The sequence below is a fragment of the Artemia franciscana genome, chromosome 9, assembly GCF_032884065.1.
Source record: "Artemia franciscana chromosome 9, ASM3288406v1, whole genome shotgun sequence".
Taxonomy (NCBI): Eukaryota; Metazoa; Arthropoda; class Branchiopoda; order Anostraca; family Artemiidae; genus Artemia; species Artemia franciscana.
The window spans coordinates 4,718,030-4,743,655 of NC_088871.1; the positions used below are offsets into that span (position 1 = coordinate 4,718,030).

Below are 25,626 nucleotides of genomic sequence, written 5' to 3' on the forward strand. Positions count from 1 at the left end.
ACAAAATGTGTCTTTGCTCTTCATTTTCATTTTTGACATGCTGCCACTTTTCTTCTAACCGCGTGTGTCTTTTTTATTATTTTTCCTTTTTGACACGTTTTCGGAATTTGATTACTTCAGACAATTTAGCTATGACCTTTGCTTTAGCTGCCCGTAAAGGTGTTGTCGCAATTGATGGTGCAAATTTTTGTTTTTTAGGTCTTCCTAAAGGCATTATATAGAAGGTTGCGTTCAAACTACTAGGGTTTTTTTGTGTATCGAGTTGTTTTTATCAAACAAAACCAAACTAATTTCAAAATTGTCAGGTATTTTACTAGTTTGAATTAAAAAATAAAAATTATTTCTCATAAAAAAAAAGTATTTTTGCAATTACCAGTATTTTGCTCTTAAAGCAATTTAATGTAAACTTTTCCATGCATTAAAATCTTTAGTTTTTCACTAACGAATTTTCTCAAGCTTCTGACCTATCTATATCGTTCTTATAGGGTAGAATATACCAGGACTTCGATTTCCCCGAAAAAATGTGGAGCTGTTTTCGAGAAAAAATACACACATACACAATTATTGTTCACTTATAAAGATATATATATATATATATATATATATATATATATATATATATATATATATATATATATATATATATATATATATATTATGATATATATATATATTATGAAAAGAGAAATCACCAATGCAACAGCACAAACACATAAAAAAAGAAAAAAGGATATATATATATATATATATATATATATATATATATATATATATATATATATATATATATATATACATATATAAATTAAGCTAAAAAGCTTAGACAATACAAAATTTGAGTAACTGGAACTTGTCTATTACATAAAACACACTGAGTGAAGTGAAGTTGGAGAAGTGAAGCCTTGTGATAATAAAATATGATGAAAGTAGAATACTTTATTAGCAACTTTTTGGGTGGAGACGCCAGTTTCCGGGTCGACAAAATTATTTTTGTGGTTCATTTTCAAATGAGTAAAACTTACTTATTCCAGCTCGGTCCCTGAGCGAGCAGTTTTTGCTTCTCGGTCAGGGATCTCCACTAAAATCTTTCACCAGTTTGTCGGGATACTCCACCAAACACACACTGTTGCGGTAAGATTCTTTTTGCATTATTTTTTCTTTTTGTAAATAAGGATTCGCCTATTTCCACTATATGACCGATTCCTCCAATTTTCCCAGTTTTTCTGTTGCACGGAAAACACACCCCCACATTTCATATTAATTTGAACATCCATGATGGGACACTATCACTAGTCAAAGCAAACTAATCTATGTTCTCAAGAATTGCGGTAATAATGAATTAAGATGAACTAGGTCAAGAATCATGTTAATAATGAACTTTTTTTTGTCTTTGAGTCCGTCAGCCGATACCGAAGCTCCCAATTTAATAATTAACAAATGACCTTCATAAATTTGCTTATAAAGTATTCTATTTTCATCATATTTTGTTGTCACCAAACTTCCCCTCTCGAGCGTGTTTTATATAATGGAGAAGTACCGAATAACTTTTATGAACTCACAAAAACAAACTGAATAAAAACTGGTATCGTAGGTTTCACAAAATGCTAAACTAATTTGAGGAAGGTGCTAACGTTGATCCATCTGCTTTTATTACCTATACCTAACACTCGGGGTGATCAACTGCTTAGCATGAAGCGTTCAAAATTTTGTAAAAAAAAATTTCTGGCGGAAATTCCAACATGGTTCAAGCCACTTGCTATAAAAAATGTAATAGCAAAAAAAAATCATAACGAATTTTTTCGAGTATATTCGTTTATATAAATTATTATGGAGAAAAAATAAGGGGTTTATGTCGGTATCAGTTGTATATTATGATATATCTGAGGTCAAGACTGTGTGCCAAATTCTTATTAAAAATAGCCATTCACCCCTTAGTATGTTCCAGCTGAGTGGGGTATGTGTGATTTTACAAAAGAAACCGCATACAATCATGTTTGTAGCTACAGCTACAATAATGTTCCTCAACGCCAGACAGGGCTCGTCTGACAGACATAAAAATGTCCAAACCAACCCCGAATCACCATTTCCTACTCATTCTCGTGAGTCTCTTACGGCGTCAGAGTAATTTTGAATAAAAATCAAATAGATGGCAGTCAATAGTCTGCTCTAAAATATTCCTGTGTGAGCTGATTTTCTTCTGGCAAAAATACTATTCCAAATCCTGCAGCATGGGCCACACTGCTAGCTCCAAACAGGAATACTGGCAGAAGTTCTTACCTTAAAAATAGTTTTCGTAAAATAGGATGTAAATGGCCACGCATATTTTGAACCAATTTGGCGTGATAATAGAGTAATAGATGGTGAACAACTTAATTTTTTAAGAATTTTTGCTAAGCCGCTATGTATTCATACTTCCCATTTTAAATACTGCCCATTTTAAAGGCGTTGCAAATGCCATAGAATTGTACCGTTTTTGTACTATTTATAGGAAACAAAGAGAAAAAAATTTCAGAATAAAGGAAAAACAAGAAGGGGTCTACGGCGAGTAGAAAGGAAGGGAAAATTCAAGCTAAACGACGGATATTTCGGCTATATGAGCGTCTTCAGTGCTAAATAAAGAAAACACAAAAAAAAATATTAAAACAAATTTTTTCTTTATTAAAAAAATAAAGATAAAATCTAAGATAATCTATAAAATATAAAATAAAAATAAAATTTAAAACTAAAATTGAAAAAAAATGTGAGAAACAAATCAATCTCTATATCTACATTTTAAAACTGCCAAGAGGCATTAATATAGGCTACACAATTTAGAAATTTTATAAAAAAAGCTTTTTCAAGTGAAAGTAAGGAACAACATGAGAGTTAAATGAAACATTAACTATTACGCACATGAGTGGCTTTCCCCCCTCTTCCATGCATCACCCTTTACGCTAAAGTTTGAATTTTTGTTCCAATTATTTAAGAAGGACTTCTGAGACACAAGGGGAGTTTTGATTAGAATCAGAAGCTTTTTTTAAGTTCTAAAAAAAACTTCAGTGTAATAAGCGAGGTATTGAGGAGAGTTACTTCCCTCACATGCACAATAATTTCTGCTTGTATTATGTCTTGTGTTGTCCTACTCCTCACTTTCAGTCAAAAAAAAACTTGTTTTTAAAAAGTCTGATCTTTTTTAAATAAAATCGAGAAACCCAGCTCCTCCTCCGCAGGAAATTCCCTTCACCTCTCGAAAAATCTGTCCTTGGAAACTTCCTTCCACGTACCCCCCCCTCCACCAGAATAATCTCACATCTTTGAAAAATATCTGCATACTTCCCAATAGCCAATACAATATTTCAATAATTGGCAAAGTTTATTGCTTGCGGCTCTTACCTTAGGGGCTGTGGGGGGTCAATTCATTTTCAAAGACACAGTTATTAGATCTTTCAAATATGCTCAACAAAATAACTATCTCGAAGTTTTGATCAGACAAATTTGGGAAAATAGAGGCATGGGAGGGGGGCTAGCTGCCCTCCGACATTTTTGGTCACTTAAAAATGGCACTAGAACTTTTGATTTCTGATTAAATAAGCACTCTCCCGATCTTCTAGGATCACTGATTTGATACAATCGCCTATGGAAAAAAACAAATAAATAAAAAACAACAAATAAACACGTATCCGTGATCTTGCTTCTGGCAAAAAATGCAAAATTCCATATTTTTGTACATAGGAGCTTGAAACCTCTACAGTAGGGTTCTCTGATAAGCCAAATCTGATGGCATGATTTTTATTTGGTCACTTGATGTTTTGAGGTTGTTCCCCCTTTTCTAAAAATTAGGCAAATTTTTTTCAGGCTCGTAACTTTTCATGGGTAACATTTAACTTGATGAATTTTTACCTATTTTGAATAAGCATCAAAATTGGATTCTTTTGATGCATCCATTGTTATCAAGAATCTGGGTCTTAGAGTTTTGGTTACTAGTGATATGCATTACTTTTTACTTACAGTTCGTTATCACGAACTATTTGATTCGAAAATTCATTTTTTTTTGCAAAATGTGGTATATTTGGAATTTTTTGGGTTCAAAACAAATCATACAAATTAACTCTTTGCGGTGAAATTCTAGTCAGAAAACAGTCTCAATATATCACAAAGGGCTGGCAATGCTGCATATTAACCCTGTGGTTGGGTCACCCTGGATCTCTCATAGAAATTATTCCGTATATGAAAGGGGCTGTCCTCTCCACAACACCTCGCTCCTTACGCTAAAGTTTGACTCTTTCTCACAACTCTACTTTTTAAAACAATAAATAATTTTAGCGCAAAGAGCGAGGCGCTGTGGAGAGGATAGCCACTTTCATGTACGGAATAATTTCTATTCGTTTTAATTTTTAATGTCGCTCCTTACTTTCAGTTTAAAAACTTGTTTTTTATATTTAATTTCTGAGAGTTTTTCAATTAATGTAAGTTTTGATTTTGACTCACCGTACATGAATAATTAAAACTTTATTTAAAACCTCAATTAAAAACCCGTCAGTACCTTGCTCTTTATGCTAAAGTTCAAATTTTGTTTCAATTTATTAAGAATGACCCCTGAATCACAAAGCGTTTAATTAGAATAAATGGCTCTTATGAAAGTACTAAAAAAAGCTTAGCGTAAAGTGCAAGGTATTGACGTGGCAACAAAACCCCTCATATACTTAATAATTTCTGTTCGTTTTTAGTTTTAATGTTTCTCCTTACTTTCAGTCGAATAAACTTATTTTTTTATTTGATTTCTGATCGTTATTTAAATAATACTGGAAAATCCGGCGCCCCCTTCATGGAAAATTTCCTTCCCCCATGAAAATTTTTTTTCATGGAAATATCCTCTGACGTAACCTTCTCCCTCGACCCCCCAGCAGGTCGGTCCTTGACTTAACCTGAAAATGTCTGTTTACTTGCCAATAGCCAATACAGTATGTAAACAATGGCCAGAGTTAACAACTTGCAGTCCTTCAACCCGGGGACTGTGGGGGATTAAGTCATCGTTAAAAACATAGTTGATAGATTTTTCAGCATATTAGATTCTGCTCAACAAAATGACTATTTCACAATTTTGATCGGATGACTTTGAGGGGAAAATGAGCACATGAGGGGGCCTAGTTGCCCTCCAGTTGTTTGGTCACTTAATAAGGCCACTAGAACTATTAATTTCCGTTTGAATAACTCATCCCGCGATATTCTTGAACCAATGGGTTGATGCGATCACCCCTGGAAAAAAAATAACCAAAAAAGGCAAATATACGCGCATCCGTGATTTTTCTTCTGGAAAAAATACAAAATTCCGAAAATAAGGCAAACTATTAAAATTAAAATTAAATTAAACTATACGAAAATATAATAAAATTAAACTTGATAAAACTTGTATATTTGAAATCAGTATATTAATCTGATTCTTTTGATGTATCTTTTGTTATCAAATTTGTTTTTTAGAGTTTCGGTTACTGCTGAGCCTGGTCACACCTTACTTACAGTTTGTTACTACAAACTGTTTGATTTTATTCATAAGTACGCACATGAGGGGGTGTGCGCCCCTCGTCAGTACCTCGCTCTTCCAGTTCTTTAAGAATGACCCCTGAATCAAAAGGCCGTTTAATTAGAATAAATTTGAAAGTACTAAGAAAACTTTAACGCAAAGAGCGAGGTATTGACGAAGGGGCGAATCCGCTCATATACGTAATAATTTTTGTTCATTTTAAGTTTTAATGTTGCTCCTTACTTTCAGCCGAAAAAATATATTTTTCTACATTTAATTTCTGATCGTTTTTAAAATAATGAATCCGTAAATAATCCGTTTCTCCATGGAGGAAATAAAATTTCCTCCTTGGATAGAGCTTCCCACGTATCCTTATCAACAAAAAATAAAACAAACAAATAAAAACCTATTCGTGATCTTTCTTCTGGGAAAAAAAAAGCAAAATTACATATTTTTGCAGATAGGTGCTAGAAACTCCTACAGTAGGGTTTTCTAATACACTGAATCTAATAGTGTGACTTTTAAGGGGGTGTTTTTCCCTTTTTCGAAAATATATTTGAAGTCAGTATAAAAATCTGATTCTTTTGATGTATCTATTGGTATCAAATTCCATGTTTTAGAATTTCAGATACTATTGAGCCGGGTTGCTCCTCATTAACAATTACCACGAACCATTTGACAGCTACAATCTAGTAAATTGCAAACCATAGCCCATGGTAACCGAACTATAAAAAAAATATATATTTTTTATAAAAAAGTGTCTAGTGAGATAAGAAATGCCACTTTATTCAGAAATGTTAACTATTATTTCGGTGAATCATTGCAGTGAGTGTTTACTGCCAAAACAATTAGACGAGAATTTTGAAAAAAAAAACAACTCAAAACCCTTTGAAAACGGCAATGGATAAAAGAAAATGCATCATTGAAATCATAATGTCTGAATAGCCCACACAGGGAGATGAAGATCCCCCACCTTGAACAACAAGGAAAATCACTGAAGCAAGCAAATTCACGAGGTAGCGCTGTCGAGTCTCCTTTTTTAGTCGAAGAAGCAAAATTAGCAAAAGCATACTTTCTTGTGACGATTGTAAAATTCTTTGCTGCATTTTGACAGAAAAACTGCAACAATTATAAAACGAACAGATGTAAATTATATTATTATCTTGACAGATTCCTTTAATATTCTTCAGCTTTCCAAAGTCTCTATATATATATTTTGGACGGGATATTATTTTATAAATAATTGAATTTTTCTTATGTACAATTCTTCGAAATACCAATGATAATATAGTCCCCTTAGACTCTTATGTAAACAAGTTCTTAGATTTTTCATCAAACAGTTCGTGGTAACGAACTGTAGTAAGGAGCGACCCGGCTCAATAGTAACCAAAACTCTAAAAAATGGAATTTTGATACCAATAGCTACATCAAAAGAATCGCATTTTAATGCTGGTTTTAAATATATAAGTTTCATCAAGTTTAGTCTTACCCATCAAAAGTTACGAGCCTGAGAAAATTTGCGTTATTTTAGAAAATAGGGGGAAACGCCCCCTAAAAGTCATAGAATCTTAACGAAAATCACACCATCAGATTCAGCGTATCAGAGAACCCTGCTGTAGAAGTTTCGAGCTCCTATCTACAAAAATGTGGAATTTTGCATTTTTTGCCAGAAGGCAGATCACAGATGCGTGTTTATTTGTTTTTTTTTTTTTTTTTTTTTTTGTTTTTTTTTTTCCCAGGGGTGATCGTATCGACCCAGTTGTCCTAGAATGTTGCAAGAGGGCTCATTCTAACGGAAATGAAAAGTTCTAGTGCCCTTTTTAAGTGACCAAAAAAATTGGAGGGCACCTAGGCCCCCTCCCACGCTAATTATTTTCCCAAAGTCAATGGATCAAAATTCTGAGATAGCCATTTTATTCAGCGTAGTCGAAAAACCTTATAACTATGTCTTTGGGGACGACTTACTCCCCCACAGTCCCCGTGGGAGGGGCAACAAGTTACAAACTTTGACCTGTGCTTACATATAGTAATGGTTATTGGGAAGTATACAGGCGTTTTCAGGAGGATTTTTTTGGTTTGGGGGAGGGGTTGAGAAGAGGGGGATATGATGGGGGAACTTTCCTTCGAGAATTTGTAATGGGAGAAGAAAATTTCCATGAAGGGAGAGCAGGATTTACTAGCATTATTTAAAAAAAAAAACAATTAAAAAATAAAAGTGAAAAAGCTTTTTCAGCTGGAAGTAAGGAACAGCAATAAAACTTAAAACAAACAGAAATTATTACCCATATGAGGGGCTCACCTCCTTCTAATACCTCGCTCTTTACGCTAAATTATTTTCGGTATTTTCAACTACTTATTCTACAGCTTTTGTGATTCAGGGGGTCATTCTTAATGAATTGGGATAAAATTTAAGCTTTAGTGTAAAGAGCGAGGTACTGACGATGGGGCGAATCCCCTCATATATGTAATAAAAACATGAGAATACAAAAGTTCTTTACGTAAGCTAATTTATAAGTTACGTAAATCTTTTACAAATAAAAAGATTCGTAAAAAAATTAAAAGTTCTAGTTGCCTTTTTAATTAACCAAAAAATCGGGGGGCAACTAGGCTTCGTCCCCAGCTCTTTTTTTCTCAAAATCATTCGATCAAAATTATGAGAAAGCCATTGAGCCAAAAAAAAAATATGCAAATTTCGTTTTGATTATTCCTCTGCGGAGAGCCAAAATCAAAACATGCATTGATTCAAAAACGTTCAGAAATTAAATAAAAAAACAAGTTTTTTCAACTGAAAGTAAGGAGTGACATCAAAACTTAAAACGCACAGAAATTACATCGTATATGAAAGAGGATGCTTCCTCATCAACGCCCCGCTCTTTACGCTAAAGTTTTTTACTGTTTTAGAAAGAAGAATTGAGAGAAAGAGTCAAACTTTAGCGTAAAGAGCGGGGCGTTGATGAGGAATTAGCCTCTTTCATATACGAAGTAATTTCTGTGCGTTTTAAGTTTTGATGTCACTGCTTACTTTCAGTTGAAAAAACTTGTTTTTTTTATTTAATTTGTTAAAAAGATTAAGAGAGGCGTAAAGTAAAGCATACATTTAATGTCCTATTGAAAAATAAACTTATTTTAATTTCTTTAGTTTCTCCGATTAAGTTAAGGAAGAAAAAGGCTTATGGTGTAAAAATGTGTGTAGTTCTTAAACACCTAAGAACCTGCAAAAATCGGTTTAGAAAAGCAAGTTTTTTTGGAAGTAAAGAGTGAAGTATAAACGTGAAACAAACAAAAGTTCAAGCAGTCTTGCGAATTGTTAAGCGGTCTGTTAAGCAAAATAATTTTTTTTGTGAAAACCGACATTAGCTTTCAGTATTTAGCTGATCAGTCCAGTTTTTGGTAAATGACTAGATATTCAGAATTGTACAAATACAGGATAATATCAATTTTAACCAGTTTCAAAGATATATGTTGTACAAAATATGAAGAAATATTTTCGGTTTACTTTAAGTTTCAACTTATCTAAATGTTCAATCCTCCTCATTACTTTCATAAAATTAACTTTTTTTCATCACGTAGGTTTTGCAAACAGTCAATAACATATTTTAGGTTAGATTTATCCATTTATCAAAAGAAAGTAAAAGTGTTCCGTTTCCTACTTCCTTCCGAAAAATCCGCCTTCGTTTAATAAACAAATAAGGAACTCCGAGTCAAGGTTGGTTTTATCAAGGTAAACAATCATTTACTTGATTTTATTTATTTTTATAAAGTGATTACAGCCCATCCCCTGTCCTTGCTCTTTATAGCTCTCTTTGATAAGACTCTAGAAACATCATTAAGTTATTTTTCCTAAGTTTTAAATAACACCTGAAAAACAGATGCAAAAAGTTTTCCTAGCTGCAGTCCCTGACGACAATGCGGGATACCAAGGACCGTGAAAGTTAAATCTAACTGTAAATATTGCTTAGTTGCTGGGAATGTCCACAATACAAATAAGTCGTCTGTCAGAGAAGTACGCATGGGGAGACCATGCGGAGACTTAAAAAAACCATATATATATATATATACATAATATATATATATATATATATATATATATATATATATATATATATATATATATATATATATATATATATATATATATATATATATATATATATATATATATATATATATATATATATATATATATATATATATATATATATATATATATATATATATATATATATATATATATATATATATATATATATATATATATATATATATATATATATATATATATATATATATATATATATATATATATATATATATATATATATATATATATATATATATATATATATATATATATATATATATATATATATATATATATATATATATATATATATATATATATATATATATATATATATATATTTATGTATATATATATATATATATATATATAAATATATATATATATCTTACAAATTAGGAAAAAGTGGGAATTCAAATTGTAGTTTGGAAGACCTCCATATTCGGTTATATAGTTTTTAATGGTAGAAAGTGCCAAATTAAAAAAAGAAAGAAAAGAACTTTCTGTGAAGAATAGCAAAAACTAGATATAATATAATGCACCGAAGATTTTAAGAAAATATTGGTTTCCTTGTAAGGCGTGGTTGCCTTTCAGAAATCAGCAAATTTTAATTTTTTACTTTTCACAAACTAAAAGTGGTCCGAGCCCCCCCCCCCTCCTTGGATGCAACCCTGATGCGCTTGGTACTTGAAGAGAAAATGTGTGAAGGATCATTTTACGTTGACATAGAAGTCGGGTGATGTTTTAAAACAAATTTTAATCAATTATTTATATTCTGGCAACATCTTTAAAAAAAGGAAAAGAATTTAAGGAAAATGAGACGCCTTTTTTTTAGGAATTAATTAAAAAAAAGTTTTTTAACGGAAAGTAAGGAGCGGACATTAAAATAAACAGAAATTACTTCGTATATAATTTGGGCTGCTTCCTCATCAACGCCCCGCTCTTTACGCTAAAGAAATTCTATGACTTTTAGGGGTTGTTTCCCCCTATTTTCTAAAATAAGGCAAATTTTCTCAGGCTCGTAACTTTTGATGGGTAAGATTAAACTTGATGAAATTTATATATTTAAAATCAGCATTAAAATGCGATACTTTTGATGTAGCTATTGATATAAAAATTCTGTTTTTTTAGAGTTTTGATAACTATTGAGCAGGGTGGCTCCTTACTACAGTTCGGTACCACGAACTGTTTGACAGGTATAAAAGAGAGAAAACTATCCAAAGATTCCTATGTGATGCAGCTCATAGAATTTGTGGTAGTTGCCAAGTTCCATCAGCCTTTCTCCCCCCAGATATTGCTCCGATTTCCTAGGTACTTTGGTAGAAGTTGTGTGAAGGAGTATTTTACCAAGACATCAAAGTTCGGGAATATTTTATTACAAATTTGCATAAACTATTTATATTATGGCAGGATGTTAATAAAAATAAAGGAATTTAAGGAGAACTGGATACTTTCTTCCAGGAAAAGGTATAAAATAAGAAAACTAATGTAAAATTCCTGTGCGATCAGCTCACATAATATATAATAGTGACAAATTTGAGTGATTGAAGACCAGCTGGGGTTTTGTTTTACTCATAAAAGGAATGTGATTTTCACAATAAACCCCCTGAACTTGTTTCCACTGTATTTGGATTAAGTATGCTTCATGTATGCAGAGATGGCATGTTGCCACCTGGTCGAAAATAAATTATCAACATGTTGAGAAAACAGATCACTAAATGAGTGGAAAAATCAGAAAATTAAAAGTTGCCTGTTTTCTTTTTGAATGCGGAAGAAAGGGTATAAATGCTGTTCACCTAAGCTTTTGAAGAAGGTTCAAATTTTTTTCTAAGAAAAAGACATTTGACATAGAGATTGAAAACATTTTCTTGATGCTGATAATGCTCCCCATTTGGGTAAATATAATTAGAATGGGGTCAAAGAAAGGTGCGAGTTTCATCCCATGCATCAAGCTTTATCCGGATGAAATGCTACCATGCTAACATTATAATCCAGACCAAGGTCACTTGGAATCAATTCAAGCGAACACAATTTTCTGAAACTGATGATAGTATGGGGTAGGAGGTATTTCCCCCACAAAATTACCCCACTGAAATGTTCCCAAGCGGATATGTCCTTTGTAGACCTCTTCCCCGAAAATTTTCCAGCTCCCTGTCCGACCATTCCCCTCTGAAAAATTATCTCTCCCCAAATTTAAAATTGATCTGCCAAAGGAGCATTAGGATAAAATAGAAATTACGTGTTTTCTATGACTGCAATAATTGATATGCTGAGGGGAAAATCGATTACTAGATTCGGTTATATTTGAAGTGTACCTGCTTGGTAAGTAATACTTTAGGGTGTTATAAACCCAGACGATGCGATTCTTCACTTCTTAGCAACATGATCCTTGTATTTCGGAGGGTTCTTCTTAGAAAATGCCTAAAGATATTTTCTTAGAGAATGATCTAAGTTTGCTCAAAATATAGAAAAATTGGGGCACAAGCCATGTGACTTAATTATATATTTTGTTCATTTTTTCTTGGTATTGTTCTCAATGGCTGACACACCCACTCACGAGTAATTTCAACTAGGGGAGGGGGGCTTAGCAACCAATCCCAACGGGGTTTGATATTAAAGATAAATTTAAACAAAATTTAGAGTTATATCTGAGAGGTTTTAATGGGAATGGATGTTTCTTCGTACCATGGCTATGCATATTCACGCTACCGTGACAATATTTAGCTGACCTCCCCCCTATCAACATATTCGAGCACCCAGATAACATCCGATTCCACCCGGGGGCCTAGAGACCAATTCCAATAGGGCCCTAGCGAGCGATTCCAGCGGGACCCCTAACTTCCAATTCCACCAGGGCCCTAGCAACCAATTCCACCAGGGGATGGAAAATTTCAGTGCCAGCGCATATCTAGAAAGATTCGATTCTCTTTTTGAGGCAACCGGAAAAGGTGATGAAAAGGGATGCTTATTTTATGCAGAATTGAATGTACCATCATAGTAAAAAGCGCTTGATTGACTTTCGGCTAGTTATGACTGTGTAGAGCTGTTGAAGGACCAATAGCTGTACTGTGATGACCAAAAGATGGTAAAGTGACAGAGAAGGCTATGGGATGATGACCAGACAGTTGAAAATCAAACATGAAATTTACTGAATTGGCTTGCAAATCACTTGATAATGCAACATAAATCATATTGGAAGTTCGCAAGGACCTAAAACGTACGTAAAATCGCAAGTTTAATCCATACAATCAAGAAATCACTCAATTTACCCTTGACTGTACATGGTGACGCTTGAAAATTTGGCTACATTCATCTGAGGAGCCACCAAGAATTAGAAACATACTTTTTGATGCTTAAAGCACACTCCTTCCCCAACGTACACAAAGAAACACCGACCGTTCTCCATTATAGCTGAATTTCTATTATATACAACTGTAAACAATTTTTTCAAGATTCAACCGAATCATAGGCTCATGCGTAGTGATAAAATTAATGTTTATGTTTACGTTTATTTTGTAAGACAATCCGCACCTTTAGAAACCAATGCGCCCCTGTACTGCATTACTGCTTCTGAAACAGGAGGCACAATATGCATTTAGATTTTCCAGTAATTCTAAATCAATTGACCATCTCAGAATTTTCACAAAATAGATTTTGGGCCTTCTTTTGGCTAGAATTGTTGTTTTGCACAACAAAATGACTGAAAACGCTACTTTGCTATGGGCCATTTCTTTTGGCTAAAATAAATGTCTATGTTAACCGTTATTTTTTTGAACTACCGGCACCTTTAGAAATCAATGCACCACCGTACGGCATTACTGCTTCTGAAACAATACGTATATAGTATCTTTGGTAATTCTAAATCAATTGACTATTCCAGATGTTTCACACAATAGCTTTTCGGCCTTCTTTTGGCTAGAATTGTTGTTTTGCACCACGAAATGCTCGAAAACGCCGCTTTTCTTTGCGACAGTCCTTCTGGCTAAAATAAATGTCTATGTTAATGGTTATTTTGTAGGACTACCTGCACTCTTAGAAACGAATGCGCCACCGTACGGCATTAGTGCCTCTGAAACAGGAGGCTCAATATGCGTATAGTTTTTTCAGTAGTTTTAAATAAATTGACCATCTTAAAATTTTCACAAAATAGATTTTGGGCCTTCTTTTGGCTAGAATTGTTGTTTTGCACCACAAAATCACTGAAAACGCCACTTCACTGTGGGACAGTCCTTTTGGTTAAAATAAATGTCTATGTTAACTATTATTCTGTAAAACTACCTGCACCTTTAGAAACCAATGCACCACCATACGAAATTGCTGCCTCTGAAACAGGAAGTTCAATGCATGTATAATCTTTTTGGTAATTCTAAATCAATTGACTATCTGAAAATTTTCAAAAAATCAACATGCAACAAGTTTCACGAGCAACAAGGATGACACAACAAGTTCCACCAGCAAAGTTCAGCACGCAAAAAGGTCCATGAACAAAATCAGTTTCACGAGGAGAAAAATCAGTTTAAAAATTTCACGAAAGGAAAATATAACACAAAACAAGTTTTGAGAACATAAATTAGCACTCAACAAGTCTCATAAACAAAATCAGTTTTACGAGGACAAAAAATCAATGTACAAGTTTTACGAAGAGAAAAATCAATGCAAAACGTTTCTGGAACAAAACATCAGCAAGCAGCCCGTTACACGAACCAAAATCTGCAAGCAACAAGTTCCGTGAACAAAATCCGTTCATGAGGAGAAAATTATATGTACCTGTATTAGGAAGAGAAAAATATGCATGTGACAAGTTTCACAAACAAAATCAGCACATAATAATATCCACGAATAAAAAATCAGCTAGCAGCAAGTTCAATGAACAAAATGAGTTTCACGAGGCGAAAACTCAAAGTACAAGCTTCACGAAAAGAAAAATCCGTATGCAATAAGTTTCACAAACAAAAATCAGCACGCAACAAGTTCAAGGAACAAATATCAGCAAGCAACAAGTTCCATGAACAAAATCAGTTTCACGAGGAGAGAAATCAATGTAAAAAACTCACGAAGAGAAATATTAACATGCAACAACTTTCACAAACAAACATAAGCACGCAAAAAGCTCCACGAACAAAATCAGCACGTAACAAGTTACATGAAGAAAATAAGTTTCGCGAGAAAAAAAGTTAATGTGCAAGTTTAACGAAAAGAAAAATCAATATGTAAAAATTCCCGTGAATAAAAATCAGAACGCAACAAGTTCAACGAAGGAAAATCAGCAAAAAACAAGTTCCAAAAGCAAAATCAATTTCACGAGAAGAAAAATTAGTATACAAGTTTCACGAAGAGAAAAATCGACACAAAACAAGCATCACAAACAAAAATCGGCAGTCAAAGAGTTCCACGAACAAAATCAGCACGCAACAAGTTCCATGAACAAAACCAGCTTTACGAGCAGAAAAATCAATGTAAAAGTTTAACGAAAAGAAATATCGATATTCAACAAGTTTCATGAACAAATATCCGTGCGAAAACAATTTTCATGAACAAAAATCAAAGCACAAAAAGTTCCATGAACAATATCAGCTTCACGAGAAGAAAAATCAATGTACAAGTTTAAAGAAGAGAAAAATTAATATGCAACAATTTTCACGAATAAAAATTAGCACACAATAATATCCATGAAAATAATCGGAACACAAAAGGTTCCATGAACAGAATCGGTTTTTGAAGAGAAAAAATTAATGTATAATTTTCACGAAGAGAAAAATCAATATGCAACAAGTTTCACGAACAAAAATCAGAACGGAAAAGGTGCTACGACCAAAAAATCAGCATGTAACAAGTTCCATGAACAAAATCAGTTTTATGAGGAGAAAAATCTATGAACAAGTGTCACGAAGAGAAAAATCAACATGAAACAAGTTTCAAGAGCAAAAATCAGCACAAAACAAGTTCCATGAGCAAATTTCAGCAAGCAACAAGGTCCATGAACAAAATCAGTTTTAGGGGACAAAAATCAATGTAGAAGTTTCACGAGGAGTAAAATAAACGCACAACAAGTTTCACAAACAAAAAATCAGCCTGCAGCACGTTTCACGAGCAAAAATAAGCAAGTTCCATGAACAAAATCAGTTTCAAGAAAAGGAAAATCAATATGCAGTTTTCATTTGGGAAAAATCAACAAACGACAAGTTTTACGAACTAAAATCAGCAAAAAACAAGTTCTACGAACAAAAATTAGCAAGTAGAAAGTTTCAAAGTAAACATCAGTTTCACAAGGAGAAAATGCAATGTAAAAGTTTCATGAAGAGAAAAATGATTTTGCAACAAGTTTCACAAACAAAATCAGCACATGACAATATCCACGAACAAAAAATCAGCACCGCAACAAGTTCAAGGAAGAAAATCAGATAACAACATATCAAATATCACATATCACATATCAGAACAAAATCAGATAACAAATCAGATTCCATGAACAAAATCAGTTTCACGGGGAGAAAAATCAATGTAAAAAACCCATGAATAGCAATATATACATGCAATAACTTCTATGAACAAAAATCAACAAGAAACAAGTTCCGCGATCAAAATCAGCACGCAACAAGTTTCATGAAAAAAATTAGTTTTACGAGGAACAAAATCAATACAGAAGTTTCAAGAAGAGAAAAATCAATAAATTACAAACTCCACGAATAAAAATAAGCACGCAATAAGTTCAACGAACGAAAATCAGGACAAAAAAGTTCCATGAGCAAAATAAGTTTCACGAGGAGAAAAATTGATGTAAAAGTTTCACGAAGAGAAAAATTGACACGAAACAAGTTTAATTAACAAAATTCAGCACGCAACAAGTTCCACGAACACAATCAACAAGTGAAAATATCCATAAACAAAATCAGTTTCACAAGAAGAAAAAAACAATGGACAAGTAGAACGAAGAGCAAAAATCAACATGTACCAAGTTTCATGAACAAAAAATCAGCACGCAACAAGTTCTAAGAACAAAATCAGTTTTACGAGGATGCTGAAAAATCAACATCCAAAGAGTTTTGTCTTTATTATATTTCGTGAAGTTTCGTCTTTATTATATTCGCTTCGAAAGTTTCGTTTAAAAAGTTTTGCCTTTATTATATTTCGTAAGGTTTTGTCTTTATTTAGTGTTCTTTCCTTCAATGTGTTCAAAATTCAGCATCTAGAAAGTTTCGTCTTTATTATATTTCGTAATTTTTTTTTTATTTAGTGTTCTTTCCTTTATTTTAGTTTAATTCACTTTTCATTCATTCTACTGCTTCTTTTCTTCTTCTTCTTTTTTATCTATTTTGTCATATAGATTGTGATAAAATGATTTTATCCTTTCGGTTTCTTTTTTTTTCTCCACCACCGTCATTTTTTTTCTCACTTTTCTTAAGCTTGCCTGTTTTTTTTTATTGTTTTATTTTTTGACACTATTATTGATTTAAAGTACCTTGGATATCAAATTGAAAACATTTTGTTTTCTTCTCGATCCCATATTTGGTCTATTCGTAGTTGATAACTGCCATCTCCTAAGATTTCTTTTTCGTTGTTTCAAAGTTATGAAGTAATTAGGGCAGTACAACATTTTCGCCATTGTTTCTACAATAAACCACGGAAATAAGCAAACAAAACTATTTACAATGCTTTTAACTAGCTTAGAAAGCAAAACTAGTTTCCAAAGCAAAACTGGTTTAAAGCAAAACTGTTCTTTTTAGAATGCTTTACATCTGTAAAAATTAACACAACAACAATCTTTTGAATCCTAAAGGTAGCTATAACTTCAAAGTAAATTGACACCTTCTTAAGCTTCTTGGTGCCAGATGTTTGTAGCTTTTGTGCTCATTTTAGCCTACATTTTTTTAAAACTAAACTTTTATTTCTTTTTTTAACTGGAGACAGCTAAATCTTTTTTTAAACTGCATAACTTTATGTGGGGTGTTATTCTATAAAAATTGGATTGTTCTTTGGATGTGTATATAATTTTTACTTAAGGAACTTCAGCAACCGGGTTCCATTTTCCTGTCTTTGATATTTTAAAATGATTTTATCATCAGTTCATGGCTATAATCCCTAACTAGCCTAGAAGTATATTCATATCACCTAACATACCTAACGCATTTCTGAGACTTAGATAGAAAGGGATTCTCTCGACTAAACTTTCCGTCGAGGCCATGCCAATATTCCTGTGGAGGGGGGGAGGGGGGATAATTTACATAATTGTAAATTATGCATATTTTTTTTCTTTATTTTCAGGACTTGCCTGACTCTATATGTTCCTTATTCTCCTTGACACGGCTCAAACTAGATCAGAATCAATTGATGTACTTACCTGAAAACATTGGGCGACTCCGGGAGCTTGAGGAACTTTCCTTAGAATCCAACGCCTTATCTAGTCTAACTCAGTCTGTTGGCTATTTGAGGAAACTACACTGTTTAAATGTTGATAATAATGGGCTTTTGATTCTTCCTAAAGGTAAAATGACTCGTATTTTTTTTTTTTACCTATTTCTTGATTTATAAATATAGCTTCCTTTTAGGTAACTTTAGTGTCCAGGATAACGCCTCGTATATGCACTGAAAATGATCCACTTGTTTTTTTTTGTGCCTATCATTGGAAATATGTGATATCAGTACCCTATTAGGGGCACCGATTCTTGCAAATGTAGGGACAGGATTTTTTCTTTAAAAAAAATGAAGATGTAAAAAAAAGTTTGTTTTTTATAATCTACCGTTATGTAGTTTGGCTTTTTTTGATATTCTATAATGAAAATACCAAAAACAGTATATTTAAAATCAAGGTGTGAATAACAATTAAAAAAGAATAATTAAATCAAATCGGCAAAGAATTATGCTCAATGAGTGTAGGGATTTACTTGACTGTCCCGAGTCAAATCTGTTTCTAGTTGGGTTTAGCCTGCTTCACGGAATGTGTAAAATGAATTATTTAAATATCCTCTTGATACTAGGTAGTTTTTGCTTACAATAGAGAAATAAAACAAAATTAATGTATAATTCGAATGATGAAAGCTAAATTGAACATGTAAGTTTTCAGAATAAGCTCTGTAATTTTAAAGAAAAAGAATTCCTTGCCATGCTGCAGCACCTGTTCCCAAACTAAAGCCCGTTGTCACGCCACGTGCTATATCTTCTTTTTTTATAATATGTCTTGTAAAATAATTGGGAAGGTTTGAAAGAAACAAATAAAACAAATGAAATTAAAGAAAAATGCGGATGAAGTTCAAATAAAACAGTGGAAAAAATGAAAAAAAAATAGATTAAACAGAACATATAAAGGAAAGGAAAAAATAAACAACTCCACTTTGACCAATGTTCACAATTAAACTAGCCTAAAATCAAACAAAATCAGGCAGGATGGTTTGATAAATTATTTCTCGAAAGAGCAAAAACAAGAAGAAATGACAGGAAGAAAAATATACTTGAACAAGAGGGGATAAGTAGTTTTGTTATTGCGTTTGGGCTTTTTTTTACAACAGACTGATAAAAGCTTAGGGTTTGATATGCCACCAGTCAACCATTGCCATTATGCCATTGTTATTTTATACCAATGTCAGCGTTGATTATCGAGGTTTTCTCTCTAGAATTGTGTCTTTTGGATATCCTTTTAAGAGAATCCACACGTGGCTTTACAGTGAAAGCATCCCTCATTCCAAACGAAGTTGTAGCGTTGAAGTAATGAAGTACAAAGTTGTTCTAGAAGTAGTCATTGGGGAGGGTGGTGTTATCCTCCTGTAAGTAATCAGACTATACCGTTTTTCTGAAAGTTTAGTGCATTGGCTTGGCAAAGGGCAATATGTTACAAGTAGAGATAATTTTCCGGATGGGGTGTTAAAAAATATTGTAGTTCTGAGGTATAAACGTGAAAGAGAGAGAGAGAAAGAGAGAGAGAGAGAGAGAGAGAGAGAGAGAGAGAGAGAGAGAGAGAGAGAGAGAGAGAGAGATAGAGAGAGAGAGAGAGAGACAGAGAGAGAGAGAGAGAGAGAGAGAAGAGAGAGAGAGAGAGAGAGAGAGAGAGGGAGAGAGAGAGAGAGAGAGAGAGAGAGAGAGAGAGAGAGAGAGAGAGAGAGAGAGAGAGAGAGAGAGAGAGAGAGAGAGAGAGAGAGAGGAGAGAGAGAGAGAGAGAGGTTTATTTAAACTACAATCATAGCTCAAAATGGCTAATTTGATGTTGAAATACAAAATATATTATTATGCACTGTTATATATAGACGTAAAAAAAGGGACAAAAGATTTTTGGTAGCAGTTTGTCCGACCACCCTCAGGCACAAGTTTTAGCTTCTGTCTCGTACGGCTGACTGTCAAGGCTTCTGGTGGTAAAATATCACGGTGAGCAGGGTTAGACAGCAGCATTTTGCCAAACCTCAGGATAAGCTCACCCAAACGGAGTTCCAAACTTTGGAGTTCAAGGGTTGCTAGGGCATCGTGGTAGGAAATGTCTCTGTTACTCAGGATGATCCTGGTTGCCCGTTTTTGGACTGACTCCAGTTTCTGCATTATATAGGTGGTTCCTAATACTGATGGGCCCAAGAGCGGACAGGCATATTCAAATATGGGGTGTACGTAGCACTGGTACACCCGCAGAAGACTGTGGGCGTTGCAGCCGCAGCAACGCATTTTGAAGGGTTTTCAGAGATGCATTTGCTTTACGGGTCACACTGTTAATGTGGCCGTGTTAACTGTAAAGATGCGATTATGTGAGAATACAGCACCTAGTATTTTCACCTCACTCACAACAGGGAAAGGAACTTCAGGGGAGACGAAGTCTCTCTTTAGCGGGTTCAGTCTGAGTATTTTTGACTTAACAGAGTTAATAGTCATTTTCATATCAGAGCACTATAAACTTAGTAGAATGAAAGTAATTTCGGGGAATTGTTTGGTGGGGACATTGTCATGAAGAAGATAGGGGAATAAAAGGGACGAATCATCGACAAATTTGTATTTGTCGGTATGTTCTACCAGCAAGTAGTTGATAATGGCAAGAAACGTTATTCCTGCCAGTTTCGTCCCTTGCGGGGCACCACAGGTTATTTTACTCCACTCTGAGTCACAGTTCTCTTCTTGTAAAGCAAAAACTTTTTGCTGCCTTTGAGACAGAAAATCGAGCACAATGGCTAGCGTTTGGTGTTTAGCACCAATTCGTTTTAGGTTTTTGGATGGCCAATAGGTGTGATAGGAAATCAAAAGCTTTGCAAAAGTTGATGGCTGCTAAGTCGACAAAACAGCCTTGCTTGTCAAGCCATGTCAGGATCTGATCGTACATTCTGACTAGGTATATAGACGTCCCACATTTCGGGAGTCTGCTATATTGGTATTTGTCGATAGTCTGTCTTACTGGCTCTAGTAGCCGCTGCAAGATGAAAGATTCTGTCACTTTTGCTAGGCATAGCGTTAGGGAGATTGATCGTAAATCATAACACGACTTGGGTGGGTTCTTTTCGGGAATTGCGCGGATGTGGGCCTTTTTCCACGATCTAGGAAAGGTCCCAGATTGAAAGCACTGGTTTATAAGACCTGAGAGTGGCAGGGCTAGGAACAAATCAAATTCACGTATAAGCTTTGCAGGGATTTCGCCTGGGAAAGGAGAGACGTTTGTCTTTACTTTTTCTGATTTCACTATACTCCTAAAACTCACTGAGCGCTATTGTGCCTTCGTTGGGGCAATCCACAAGAAGCGAGCTTTCTCATTTAAAGGCTAAAAAAGTGGTACAAATGGAGGTGAGAAAATGCATTAACGTCATTAGACCCCAGTATTCACCCATTATCGTCAGATATTTCGACACTGGTTTTTGAAAGATTACCACTCATCGCTTTGACCGAGCGATGTTACTTTGCAGGCTCAATGTTGAGCAGGGGGTTAACTTTTTCACGACCATACTTGCGTTTTGCATTTCTGATCATATTAACTATTAGGTTTCTTTGGTCGCTCCTTGATTTCCCTTGCCTCTCGAGTAAAGGCGGCTGCGTTCACGAATCAGGGTCTTAATATTGGGCGTAATCCATGGCTTGTCGTATTCACTTTTAACCATAGTCTTTGTTGGAAATATCTCGAGGTACTTGGAGTACAATTCTTCATTTAAAGCACACACCCTTTGCTCAAGAGGATCGTCCGTTGAAACCTCTGGGAGGTCATATTTGGCAATTCAGCGGCCATATTCACGGATTGCAGAGTGAGTTATTGGTCTAGTAGTGATCCGTGAGACCTTGGGCTTTCTCACAGAACTTTTGGCCTTGAGAAATAGGGCGTAGTGATCAGACAAGCCAACTGGTCCAAGCGATGTCGGGGGGTGGTATAGGTCCTCAGTGTTTGTAAGAATCAGATCGAGGGTACTGCCAGACGAGTGAGTGGGAATGTTCACAATCTGATTAAGAGAAAGACTGGAGGCTAGCCAAGCTTTCTTTGTCTGGTTAAAATCACCAGCAATTATAAAGGCAGGACTGCTATATCGGCTTCTAAGTGTATCAATCGTTGTTTGGAGGTAGAAAACTAGGTCACGCCTGTTCTGTGTGCTTTCAGGGTAATATACAGATGCCGTTATCACGCATGAAAATCGACGAGACAAGCCCGCGATTTTGCACATTACCCATATAACCTCATGAGCTGGATTTGTGAGTTCAGGTAGGAGTTTACACGAAATGTCTGTCCTCAAATAGATTCCCATACCGTCACCGAGCCTGTTGTCACCTCGTCTATCTCGAGCACTTAGAAATGAGTTGTAACCAACAATCCGTCCTGTAGTCTCATCCGAGGTTCCAAATTTCCGTCGCAGTATACAACAGCTCTGTTGCTACTACGGAGCAGGACTTCGAAGTCATCCATTTTGCTAAAAAGGGATCGACAGTTAGCCAAGATGGTGGGCCAATGGGACACTATCGGCTTAAGAACAGGCGGGCTGTCCTGGATGGGGCACAGGGGGATTGGGTCAAATCTCTTCAGACTGGGTATTTTAGATGTTCTGGACATCTTGATTTTCACCAGGTGTCCCTCAAATGCTTGATTTGACGAATCACAATTGTCACGGTTTGTCATTAGTACCGAAAGAAGCTCACCCCTTACGCCTCTCCTTTCATTTTTCCCTGCCCGGCATCCACGTTTCCTTCGTGTCGGTTTGTTTCCACTGGTGGACGATGCACCATCTGTGACTTCTCGCAGTAAGTGAAATGCACTTAGCGTAGTCAAGATAGATGGCGCCAAAGCGGTGGAAAGGAAAAAGCAACTTTATTAGGTCAGTTTTTGGCCCAGCGACGGCTTCAGCAGGAGTGATTCTGATACTAAAAAATAGAGCGAAAAAGTTGCATAAGTCAATATCATTTTCACAATGAATAAACAACTTTCGCCCACAAATATAAAGCTAAACTATGGTAAGATGTTTTGCTACCTGGACGGCGTAAGTGACATCTACAAAATTAAAATCTACAAATTAAATGATTATGTTTAGGTATATTTTTACCTTTATGAACATTATATTTGATTGCCTTGGCGTAGGCATATTGACAGTTTTGCGCATTTTTTTTTCAACAAAAAGATATTCAGATTTATACCAAATTCTCTACTTTTAAAGTGTCAAGGAAGTCAAGTATTGTTTTTGAATCTAGACCAGACCCAAATGTAAGATTTTTGTGATGGAAATACACCGTTGTTAGTGGTTTCTAGTTTATTTTTTTATTGATATTCTACCAACTTTTCTTCATTAAATTTGACGTCTGTCACTCCCCTAAAATTGCATAACTGCATTTGAAGATCTTTTCCATTAAATAATGAATTGCTTGAAAGATACACAATGTACTTGTAAATTTCCACTCAGCAAATTGAAATAATCAGCTCCGTTTTCACTGTCCTTGGTACTTCACGGATTTTTTTTTTTGGCTAATCTGGGTAGTACACAGATAAATTTAATTTTACAAATCCATATTTTGAAACATTTTAAAAAAGTACATAGGTATTGCATAGAATACGAATTTTTTTTAATACAAATGTTAAATTAACCATAATTTTCTTTGCTGTCTGCAACATTTAACTCTCCCTAACAGTACTGATTGAAGTTATAATGAGTTAAGAGTTACAACTTTTAATTGTAATCTTATTTTTTATTACTATTTACTAATTATTAGGGTTAAAGGATTATGGATTTGGGTTATGATAGTTGCAAGCAGTAACTGTGTGATAAAAAAACGAAAAGTATATTTCTTATGGAATTTTTCCAACTTTTCTTCGAGTTGTTTTTTTAACACCTCTTATGAGATATTCCCCTGCAATGGCATGTATCTGCAAATTCAATAATTTTAGGGAGTCGCTAGATGACAGTGCCATGTATTTTTCACGGAGTGAAAATCTGGGTAAGCATCAATATCTGTGCCTGAATTACCGAGTATGGCAGCAGTTTTGTTAAGAAATAGTCACCAAAGGTTAGATGGTATTAGTAATTTTGTTTTACTCCGGATGCAGTTCCCACTATTTTAAGCTTCCTATACTTTTAGATCTGGACAAAGTAAACTTTTAACTCAAAAGATAGAGGCCCAAGTTGGTAACAGTTAAGAGAATCAGAATCCCTCTGCCTCTCTTCCCAATCGGAGTTTAATTGATATTATTTGATTTCAGCCATTGGCCAGTGTCAGTGACTAGCCATTATTTCAGTGCATTTAAATCGTACAGAAGAACTGCCAGAAGAGATCGGTCTTATTCACTAGCGTTCAGTTGTTAATTTTGCATCCAATTGCTTTTCTACTTTACCAGTATCAATGCTGAAATTGAACTTGTTGGCTTTGTGGCTTGTGGAAGGACAGAACAAACCATTGATACCGTTGCAGATCAAGAGAGACCCTATGAAAACTAAGCGCTGTTTGGTGTGTTTCTTACTGCCTCAAACTTCTAAATCTCAGTATGAAGATTGTCAGTTTTCGATATTTGTATTCTTTGGTAGAGGTCAGTTTACTTGTCGTCCTTTACCATTAATGTACCAAGTGAAACAGTTCATCGTAACAAACTATAAGTAAGGAGCGACCCAACTCGATAGTAATTAAAAGCAAAAAACGGAATTTTAATGCCAATAGATATATCGAAAGAATTGATTTATTATGCTGATTCCCAATATATATAAGTTTCATTAAGTTTGATCTTACCTATCAAGAGTATGAGCCTGAGAAAATTTTCTTGATTTTTGGAAAATGGTGAAAACACCCTCTAAAATTCATAAAATGATAATAAAATTGCACCAACAGATTCAGCACATCAAAGAACCCTATTGTATACGTTTTAAGCTCTTATCTGTATAAATGTGGAATTTTTTATTTTTGCCCGAAGAAAGATAAGTGTTTTTTTTCGGATTTTTTTTTTTTTGGCCCAGGGATGATCATATTGAACCAGTGGTCCTAAAATATTAGAGAGGGATTTGAACAGAAATTAAAAGTTTAAAGTTTACTAAAGTTCGAATTTTTTTCTAATCCTTCAAGAATGACTCGTGAAACAAGGCTCGTTTATTTAGAACAATAAGAAGTTTTTTTTAAAAACAACTAAAGAACTTTAGTGCAAATGCTGAGGTGCTGAGGAAGAGGCAGCCCCTCTCATATACGTAATAATTTATGTTCTTTTTAAGTTTTAATATTGCTCCTTACTTTCAGTTGATAAAACTTGTTTTTTTTATTTAACACCACACTGAGATGTGACTCTTTGAATTGTTTCAGTAAAAACTTCTGCCACAATATATATCTTTAAACCAAAAATAAAAAAAGTTGAAAATTAAATTTCTATTGAAAACAGACATTGTGCAGTTAGGCATCCAGTATTGGGTAGCAGTGAAAACGCCAGATTTTAGAATATGAAAGTTGGGTGAAAAAAAAGAAGCTAGAAACATACTTCGCCAAAGAGCTTAAGAAAACTTTTTATTTCATTTTAGAATGAATAGATTGTTATTCTTTAAGTTTTTGCGGAGGAATAGCACTGTGAAATTAAAAAATTTGGTTCTGCTTTTTTATTTTTAATTAATGAACACAGTAACATCGAAGAAAAGGGGGTAATGCCCTA

The 25,626-nt window shown here is 34.3% G+C and overlaps 1 protein-coding gene and 1 long non-coding RNA gene across 2 annotated transcripts in view; one reads left to right on the top strand and one right to left on the bottom strand.

Annotated features, from left to right (window-relative positions):
• Positions 1-24,516, top strand: part of LOC136030920 (uncharacterized) — an 82,446-nt gene extending 57,930 nt beyond the window's left edge. The window contains exons 2-3 of the long non-coding RNA XR_010618393.1: positions 19,190-19,339; positions 24,205-24,516. This is a non-coding gene — a long non-coding RNA (uncharacterized LOC136030920). The remainder of the gene's footprint in view (positions 1-19,189; positions 19,340-24,204) is intronic.
• The window catches only part of LOC136030918 (GATA-binding factor A-like), a 119,473-nt gene that overhangs the window by 71,867 nt on the left and 21,980 nt on the right, over positions 1-25,626 (bottom strand). The gene's annotated exons all lie outside the window — the stretch shown is intronic.